This window comes from Schistocerca nitens, chromosome 2 (genome assembly GCF_023898315.1).
Source record: "Schistocerca nitens isolate TAMUIC-IGC-003100 chromosome 2, iqSchNite1.1, whole genome shotgun sequence".
Taxonomy (NCBI): Eukaryota; Metazoa; Arthropoda; class Insecta; order Orthoptera; family Acrididae; genus Schistocerca; species Schistocerca nitens.
The window spans coordinates 673,505,340-673,515,084 of record NC_064615.1 but is presented as its reverse complement, the minus strand read 5'-3'; positions in this window follow the sequence as shown (position 1 = coordinate 673,515,084).

Sequence of the window (9,745 nt, the reverse complement as noted above, 5' to 3'; positions counted from 1 at the left end):
AAAACAGCACTTGAATAAAAAAAACCATTTCTAGCTTTCAGGGTCATTACTTCCTTCCTCTGGGAAGATGAATACGTTTTGTGACTGGAAATGGGGGGAAGATCACTTAGACCACCCGTATAGAACACTTATGTGACACATTCATGAGTACTGCTCCAAAGTTTGAGATCCAGGTCAGATTTAAGCAACACATTGAAGCAACTCAGAGGCTGGATGTTAGATAGGTTACCAGTAGTTTCAAACTATGTGCGAGTATTATTTTGTATAACACTATTGAGAAAATTTAGAAGGCATGAGAAATCAGGGCTCGGATGATAGACAGCCTTTCTTCCCTCTCTCTATTTGCGAGTGGAACGGTACCATTTGGTTGCTTGTATAGTATGTATATACATAAAAATACGGAAGAAAATTGTGACTGCCTAAAGTTTCGTGGTTTACTTCAAATGTTTTGTCCCACTTACACACTCCGACAATCAGTGACTTGCATCTATAGCAGGCTTACAATTTGGAGATGTCAGTATTGCTTCGATCTATTAACATTCCCTCATTGAGCTCTTTTTATCTTAAGATCACATAAACTTGATTTTTGAGAAACTACATACAGGAAGATGTGATTGGCATATAGCTGTTTGTTTACAGAAAAACAACGATCAAAATTTAAGCATATCGGTAACACACACAGGGCAAGAGCACTTATACTGGATTTCGCCCCCTTTTCCCTATAAACCTTGACTGGAGTAATAACTTTATTTATGGCATAGTCTGAGGTCTACATTAGGTTGAAAAGCAGTTGTGGAACACAGCGAATGAGAAATAAGGGTTGTGGTAACAGACAGACGTGTGTCTTTGCCTAATATTTGTTTGCGGCATATTTAAATGCACTTTCCCACATTTAACGCATTTCTCATAATAAAAAAAAAAAAAAATAAAACTACTAAGTCATCCCCAAAAAACATATATTAGAAAATGAACAAGCATCCGACGTGTTTTGATGCATATTACGTACAAATATAGTACACAAACTGGAAAAATGCAATGGGCGTTCCACTACGCATTCTTTACCATATTTGATTCGTTTTTCCGTATTTGCTACTGCTGCTATGGGTTCAAAGACAAATTCGTGCTGCAAACGTCTCAGTGGTAGTCAGCCTACGTTAGTAAGATGCAGTTAATGCGTTAAAAACATTTAGACACATTGTCCGCAATGTGTAATATGTGTTATGCTATAAATCACTCTGCCTTTCGACCAATAATTTGTAATCAGTTGGCTTCAATCAATCACGTACGACTCTAATATGTAACTTTGACTGCGCTGCGGATTTATCATGTCACCATAATCCAGATTATTCGCATTTAAACCTTCTTTCTACATTTTATTCTGTTAACGGAAGCTTCATTCAAACAATCTGGATTGATTTGACATTCCAAAACATCAGCTGAAGGCAAGTCTGTATAAACACTGTAGCCAACGTGTGACGTCACTTAAGTTAACAGAGTTGTTTACGGGTCTAGTCACCAGGCAGCGCTGTCACGCTTTCAGCCTTTCTGATGACGTCATGAAGCGATTCCTCGAGGCCCGCGAGACGCACGTTAGCCACAACAGTCTCAGAATTGCTATCAATGGCCTCTGCTTCTGCGCAAACAGCTGAAGGCTGTTGCACGTCTCGTTGCTGATTCAATGACACTTTAAATGCCGCTCTAGTCAATACCATTAAATAACTGTCAATATCAGGTTCTAATCACTAAATACAGTTTCAAATTTACTGTCGTAGACACACTTAACTTTCAAATTACTTCACAGATTGTATAAAGTTCAATGCCCAGATACGAAAATCACACTATATACAGTTCTACAATCTAACTACTATCTGGAAAAAAGTTCTTTCTAAATTGATTTCAAACTATTTTAACTACAGGATAAAAAAATTAGATTTCTCTGGCCTTGTTCTGTAGTCTCGGTGTTGTCCAATAGTTGAATTTGTTTCTTGGTATCAGCAATCTTTTACTAGGGGCACCGTATCTCACTTCAGGTTCGTTACCTCTCGTTCTCGTTGGTTTTCATGAAACAAAAAATACATATATTATATAACAATCCAAGAGTCCTGTCACACTGGCGCCACTGTAATTTTTCCTCCTATCTATGTAGTTCTCAATTCGTTCGAGAAATCAGTCATTCACAATATGAAACAAAGTCATAGCTCATTCACTCAAAATGATTCAGAAATTTTACTTGTTAGAATGAAATCAGGCGATGATTCTTCTTCTCTGGAGGCTCGTGCTTTACGGCAGTCTGCTAATCTGTACAAATAAAATGCCTCGTAATTTTTGGGAGCATTGTATAATCAGTCGGGAAACCTCAGATCAAGCGTATATTTGGCTTTGATGAAGTTTAACCTTCCGAAGAAGTAATGGAGCTCTTGGATTATTAAAGGCACGTTCGTATCCAGTCTTTCGGAAGTTCCCTTCTGATTAACAACTACGCAATATATCAATGAATATCATTAATTCTCAATTGTCAAATACACACCTTTTGTATAAAGGAGCTATATATATATTTCCTTTTAATCGTACAGTTTCGTCTCAGTTATCTTCTGTCATAAATCTCAATAATCAGATTACAATTCTTCAAACCAAGCCAGGGTGCGATTTGTGCTTTTACCAGTGGGGGGGATGTCTTAGGGGGTTAGTAGAATTACATATGTTACTAGCTTGGACCGTGGCGTTACGCATGGTTAAACAGCTATTTATAAATAGATGTTAATGCTGAAACTCACTATTGACGCATATGCACTATCAGAAAAGCCATCCCTTGTTATATCTTTAAAAGTACATTATAGGTAAAGCTCATTTACAAAAACATCTACATACGGGTACAGACATACGAGGGGAATTCAAAAAGTAGAGGCACATTTGTGGGAAGTTGTACTTATTCTGATGATAGAAAACTGAAACATATTAATAGTATTAACAGTAAGACTTATTAAAAACTTTCAGTGTTCGGCTCCACAAATTTAAATTATATGTAAAGGTTTACTCCAGTGCGTGGGAAATAAACATCCCAGGTTGGGATGCATAAACTAAAACCAGAGGAGGTGATGGTCTGATGCAGAGGGGGGGGGGGGGGGGAATCCCCCCCTGCAAATCGCACACTGAACCAAGCTCAGGCTAATCGGCACGAAGACAATCTCGGAAGCTTTTTTCTTGTAATGACCACCAGAGAGAATACTACAAAGAATAATTATGCGCTCATGGCATAGCTATTGTATGACACTACTTTGCGCATGGATTCTGCGAGTATGGAGATAGAAAATTAGTAAATGTCATTCAAGGGTAGAATTGTATCAGAATAATTCATCGAATATAAAGAGATATTACAACTTCAGAACAAAGGAAATTTTGCTAGTTACACCAGTCAGAAAGATTCCTGTATTGATGGCAGCAGAAGAGCTGTAACAATGCCAGAGGGAGTAGGTTACACTATGCCCCTCCATGGTGGTGGAAACTGTCTCAAGGACATGTGAAATGGATCTATTCCTGGGAAGTACAGAGGCAGAAAGATGCCCACTGGAATTATGGAAAAGTAGGATACTATTAAACAGGACTCAATGTAACAGCTTAGCGCCAATCTTTCAGCTATCAGTGATAGTAACAGACAGTATGGCTCTGAATATAACGCATCTTCTACTGTATCTACCTTATAATCCTTTCAAAATCCTGCCAGCAAAGAAGCTAACATACCTGAATGCTAGCCTTGAATTGTCATACTTTGTTCCCTCGACAAGCTGTTAGCACCACATGGTGGGTGCATATGCACAGAACAACTGTATACTATGCAGCAATACCGCAGTGAGTATCACCACCAACACACAGTAATGAGAATTTCAACACTGGAAACTTTATCTTGTTTGTCACTTGTGTGGCCAATGTTCACCACCCAGAGAGAGTCATGTGCCCAGTCCATTATCTGCCAACCCAATGGACTGACCACAAAATTTAACAGTAGTGATGGAACCGTCAGGGTGGAGGGAAGAAAAACAGACAAAAGCATTAAGTTTAAACAATTGTGCAGGAAAGAGTGCACCTCAGTGGCAGGGAGAAAACTGTAGATATCGTATAAGTAATACCAAATTGCTTTAGTAGTTCACTGGTTCAGTAGGCACCTGGAATTTGATGGGTAGAATTCTCCTATGGGGTTTGTAGTGTTGTGGCCAGAGCTTCAGGAAGGTCTTCACAACCAGCTAAGCAATATGCGGACCAGTCATTGATGAATTCTTTGGTCAGGGTTTATACGCGTACAAGGAAAAAATATTCCAGGATTTCCCGGTTAAAAACACACTTTCTCCCCAGTGGGAAAAAAAAAAAAAAAAAAGAGTCCAAAGATCTTTGATGTGCAGCAACATGTACGTTACATATTTTCTTATTACGGTATGCTGCATATTTTTGTATTGTTATTGTTGTTGTGGTCTTCAGTCCTGAGACTGGTTTGATGCAGCTCTCCATGCTTCTCCATCCTGTGCAAGCTTCTTCATCTCCCAGTACCTACTGCAACCTACATCCTTCTGAATCTGCTTAGTGTATTCATCTCTTGGTCTCCCTCTACGATTTTTACCCTCCACGCTGCCCTCCAATGCTAAATTTGTGATCCCTTGATGCCTCAAAACATGTCCTACCAACCGATCCCTTCTTCTAGTCAAATTGTGCCACAAACTTCTCTTCTCCCCAATCCTATTCAACACCTCCTCATTAGTTATGTGATCTACCCATCTAATCTTCAGCATTCTTCTGTAGCACCACATTTCGAAAGCTTCTATTCTCTTCTTGTCCAAACTATTTATCATCCATGTTTCACTTCCGTACATGGCTACACTCCATACAAATACTTTCAGAAACGACTTCCTGACACTTAAGTCTATACTCGATGTTAACAAATTTCTCTTCTTCAGAAACGCTTTCCTTGCCATTGCCAGTCTACATTTTATATCCTCTCTACTTTGACCATCATTAGTTATTTTACTCCCTAAATAGCAAAACTCCTTTACTACTTTAAGTGTCTCATTTCCTAATCTAATTCCCTCAGCATCACCCGATTTAATTTGACTACATTCCATTATCCTCGTTTTGCTTTTGTTGATGTTCATCTTATATCCTCCTTTCAAGACACTGTCCATTCCGTTCAACTGTTCTTCCAAGTCCTTTGCTGTCTCTGACAGAATTACAATGTCATCGGCAAACCTCAAAGTTTTTACTTCTTCTCCATGAATTTTAATACCTACTCCGAATTTTTCTTTTGCTTCCTTTACTGCTTGCTCAATATACAGATTGAATAACATTGGGGATAGGCTACAACCCTGTCTCACTCCTTTCCCAACCACTGCTTCCCTTTCATGCCCCTCGACTCTTATAACTGCCATCTGGTTTCTGTACAAATTGTAAATAGCCTTTCGCTCCCTGTATTTTACCCCTACCACCTTCAGAATTTGAAAGAGAGTATTCCAGTTAACATTGTCAAAAGCTTTCTCTAAGTCTACAAATGCTAGAAATGTAGGTTTGCCTTTTCTTAATCTTTCTTCTAAGATAAGTCTAAGGTTAGTATTGCCTCACGTGTTCCAACATTTCTACGGAATCCAAACTGATCTTCCCTGAGGTCGGCTTCTACCAGTTTTTCCATTCGTCTGTAAAGAACTCGCGTTAGTATTTTGCAGCTGTGACTTATTAAACTGATAGTTCGGTAATTTTCACATCTGTCAACACCTGCTTTCTTTGGGATTGGAATTATTATATTCTTCTTGAAGTCTGAGGGTATTTCGCCTGTCTCATACATCTTGCTCACCAGATGGCAGAGTTTTGTCATGACTGGCTCTCCCAAGGCCGTCAGCAGTTCTAATGGAATGTTGTCTACTCCCGGGGCCTTGTTTCGACTCAGGTCTTTCAGTGCTCTGTCAAACTCTTCACGCAGTATCTTATCTCCCATTTCGTCTTCATCTACATCCTCTTCCATTTCCATAATATTGTCCTCAAGCACATCGCCCTTGTATAAACCCTCTATATACTCCTTCCACCTTTCTGCCTTCCCTTCTTTGCTTAGAACTGGGTTTCCATCTGAGTTCTTGATATTCATACAAGTGGTTCTCTTCTCTCCAAAGGTCTCTTTAATTTTCCTGTAGGCAGTATCTATCTTACCCCTAGTGAGACAAGCCTCTAGATCCTTACATTTGTCCTCTAGCCATCCCTGCTTAGCCATTTTGCACTTCCTGTCGATCTCATTTTTGAGACGTTTGTATTCCTTTTTGCCTGCTTCATTTACTGCATTTTTATATTTTCTCCTTTCATCAATTAAATTCAATATTTCTTCTGTTACCCAAGGATTTCTATTAGCCCTCGTCTTTTTACCTACTTCATCCCTCAGAGCTACCCATTCTTCTTCTACAGTATTTCTTTCCCCCATTCCTGTCAATTGTTCCCTTATGCTCTCCCTGAAACTCTCTACAACCTCTGGTTCTTTCAGTTTATCCAGGTCCCAACTCCTTAAATTCCCACCTTTTTGCAGTTTCTTCAGTTTCAATCTGCAGTTCATAACCAATAGATTGTGGTCAGAATCCACATCTGCCCCTGGAAATGTCTTACAATTTAAAACCTGGTTCCTAAATCTCTGTCTTACCATTATATAATCTATCTGATACCTTTTAGTATCTCCAGGATTCTTCCAGGTATACAACCTTCTTTTATGATTCTTGAACCAAGTGTTAGCTATGATTAAGTCATGCTCTGTGCAAAATTCTATAAGGCGGCTTCCTCTTTTATTTCTTCCCCCCAATCCATATTCTCCTACTATGTTTCCTTCTCTCCCTTTTCCTACTGACGAATTCCAGTCACCCATGACTATTAAATTTTCGTCTCCCTTCACTACCTGAATAATTTCTTTTATCTAGTCATACATTTCATCTATTTCTTCATCATCTGCAGAGCTAGTTGGCATATAAACTTGTACTACTGTAGTAGGCATGGGCTTTGTGTCTATCTTGGCCACAATAATGCGTTGACTATGCTGTTTGTAGTAGCTAACCCGCACTCCTATTTTTTTTATTCATTATTAAACCTACTCCTGCATTACCCCTATTTGATTTCGTATTTATAACCCTGTATTCACTTGACCAAAAGTCTTGTTCCTCCTGCCACCGAACTTCACTAATTCCCACTATATCTAACTTTAACCTATCCATTTCCCTTTTTAAAATTTCTAACCTACCTGCCCCATTAAGGGATCTGACATTCCACGCTCCGATCCGTAGAACGCCAGTTTTCATTCTCCTGATAACGACGTCCTCTTGAGTAGTCCCCGCCCGGAGATCCGAATGGGGGACTATTTTACCTCCGGAATATTTTACCCAAGAGGACGCCATCATCATTTAATCATACAGTAAAGCTGCATTTCCTCGGGAAAAATTACGGCTGCAGTTTCCCCTTGCTTTCAGCTGTTCGCAGTACCAGCACAGCAAGGCCTTTTTGGTTAATGTTACAAGGCCAGATCAGTCCATCATCCAGACTGTTGCCCCTGCAACTACTGAAAAGGCTGCTGCCCCTCTTCAGGAACCACATGTTTGTCTGGCCTCTCAACAGATACCCCTCCGTTGTGGTTGCACCTACGGTACGGCCATCTGTATCACTGAGGCACGCAAGCCTCCCCACCAACGGCAAGGTCCATGGTTCAGGCGTGAGGATTTGTATTACGAAACTATAAATTCAAATTCCACCAAATATAGCAAGTTAATTTCCGAAGCATTGAAATCAAGATTGTATTGCACTTTTGTAAGCCAATCATGGCTCATTGTATGTGGTCTTGTCAACCGATGACAGTACATATTCAGAGCATAGGACATGTGATGTAGTCAGCCAGTAGCAACATCACCGTTAAGAAATGCGAACACACAAGTTGGAAAAGTTAATGGTTTAATTAATACACTTATTGTAGATACAAGAAAAGCTAAGCTTTCACATATTATATTGGCCTCTAAGATTAATAAGCTACAAGAAAAGCTATAATATTGGTCTTTTTTGAGTGTGTTACACTTCAAGCTACATCACACAAATGTGCCAATAAAATTTGAAATTACAGCCCAAATGTCTGGTCTTCTGGGCTTGAAATTCTTCTAAGTGGCTGGTCCTCAAAGAGTTAAGCATTAAATGATAGTCAAACACACTGTGGTTTAAGAAAGTCATCGCACATTCTCACACTTAATACAACTCATACAAAAAAGGAAATTTACTGTGAAAGTAACACTTTTCAAACCACCTTTCGTAATATTTTCCCGCAACCTGTTAGAAATACATGGTGACGATTATTGAACTACATGAAAAAAATGTAAATTAGTTACAAACTATGGTGTGCATACACTTTATTCAACATGTAAATGTTACTGCAGATATTCGGATTTAGGTTCTCATGTTCGATATGCCAACCATCACTGGCAATGATGTGCCGCAGAAAAATAGTGAAATTCTGCATGACCCGCTGAAGTGTCTGAACATCGATGCTGTCAATCTCCTGAACGGCTGCTTTCAGCTCAGCAATAGTCTTGGGGTTATTGCTCTACATCTTGTCTTTAATACAGCCCCACAAAAAGGAGTCACATGTGTTCAGATCCAGAGAATATGGCAGCCAGTCAAGGACCATGACTGTGGCTTCTGGGTACCCCAGGGCCAGAATGTGGTCCCCAGAGTGCTCCTCCAAGACATCAAACACTCTCCTGCTTTGATGGGGTCGAGCTCCATCTTGCACGAACCAAACCTTGTCGAAATCAGGATCACTTTGGATAAAACCTTCACGTACCATTCGGTATCACTGTGCCACCAAGGAATATCGCACCAATTATTCCGTTACTGGACATTGCACACCACACAGTCACCCATTGAGGGTGAAGATAACTTCTCGATCACGAAATGGGGATTCTCAGTCCGCTTAATGCACCAATTTTACTTACCAATGAACCCATCCAAATGAAAGTGGGCTTCATCATTAAACCAAACCATACAGTCCATACTAAATCCCATCATGCCCCATGGCCAACTGTGCAGTTTGAACATCCTAACACAAACCGTTAAGAAATTATGACGATTTTATTTCATGTAGTTCAACAATTGTCATCCTGTAGGTTAATTTCAGCAGTTGCTACAGAGCACCAGGAAACAAGAACTCTGCACGTGCACAGCAACAATGATGTAGGAAGCCCATGTGTTCGTACCTATAAAGCATTAAGAAAAAATGTGTGTGAATCCCTATGGGACCGAACTGCTGAGGTCATCGGTACCTACACTTACTACTTGAACTTATACTAAGAACAACACACACACACACCCATGCCTGAGGGAGGACTTGAATTTCTGATGGGAGAGGCCGTGCAATCCGTGACATGGCGCCTCATACTGCGCGGCCCCTTCACGCAGCAAGCATTAAGAGATCTTACATTACGTCATAAAGGAAGCAGGACATCAGAGGATACTCCAAGAGCATCAGGATTTCATTAACCATACTCGTATGCAGAAGTTGGCTTAAAGTGCACATTCATATGTCCAGATTCACAATGAAGTATACTCTAACCTGTTATTAAGCTTTTCAGTGTGGTTTTCAGGATGTAAATTTTCTTGAAGTAGCAATAATGTATATCTCATTTTTGGTTCTTTATTATGGCACAATGCCATGTGCCGGAAGATGAAAACATGCACCTGAAATTTAGGGAACAGTTGAAAC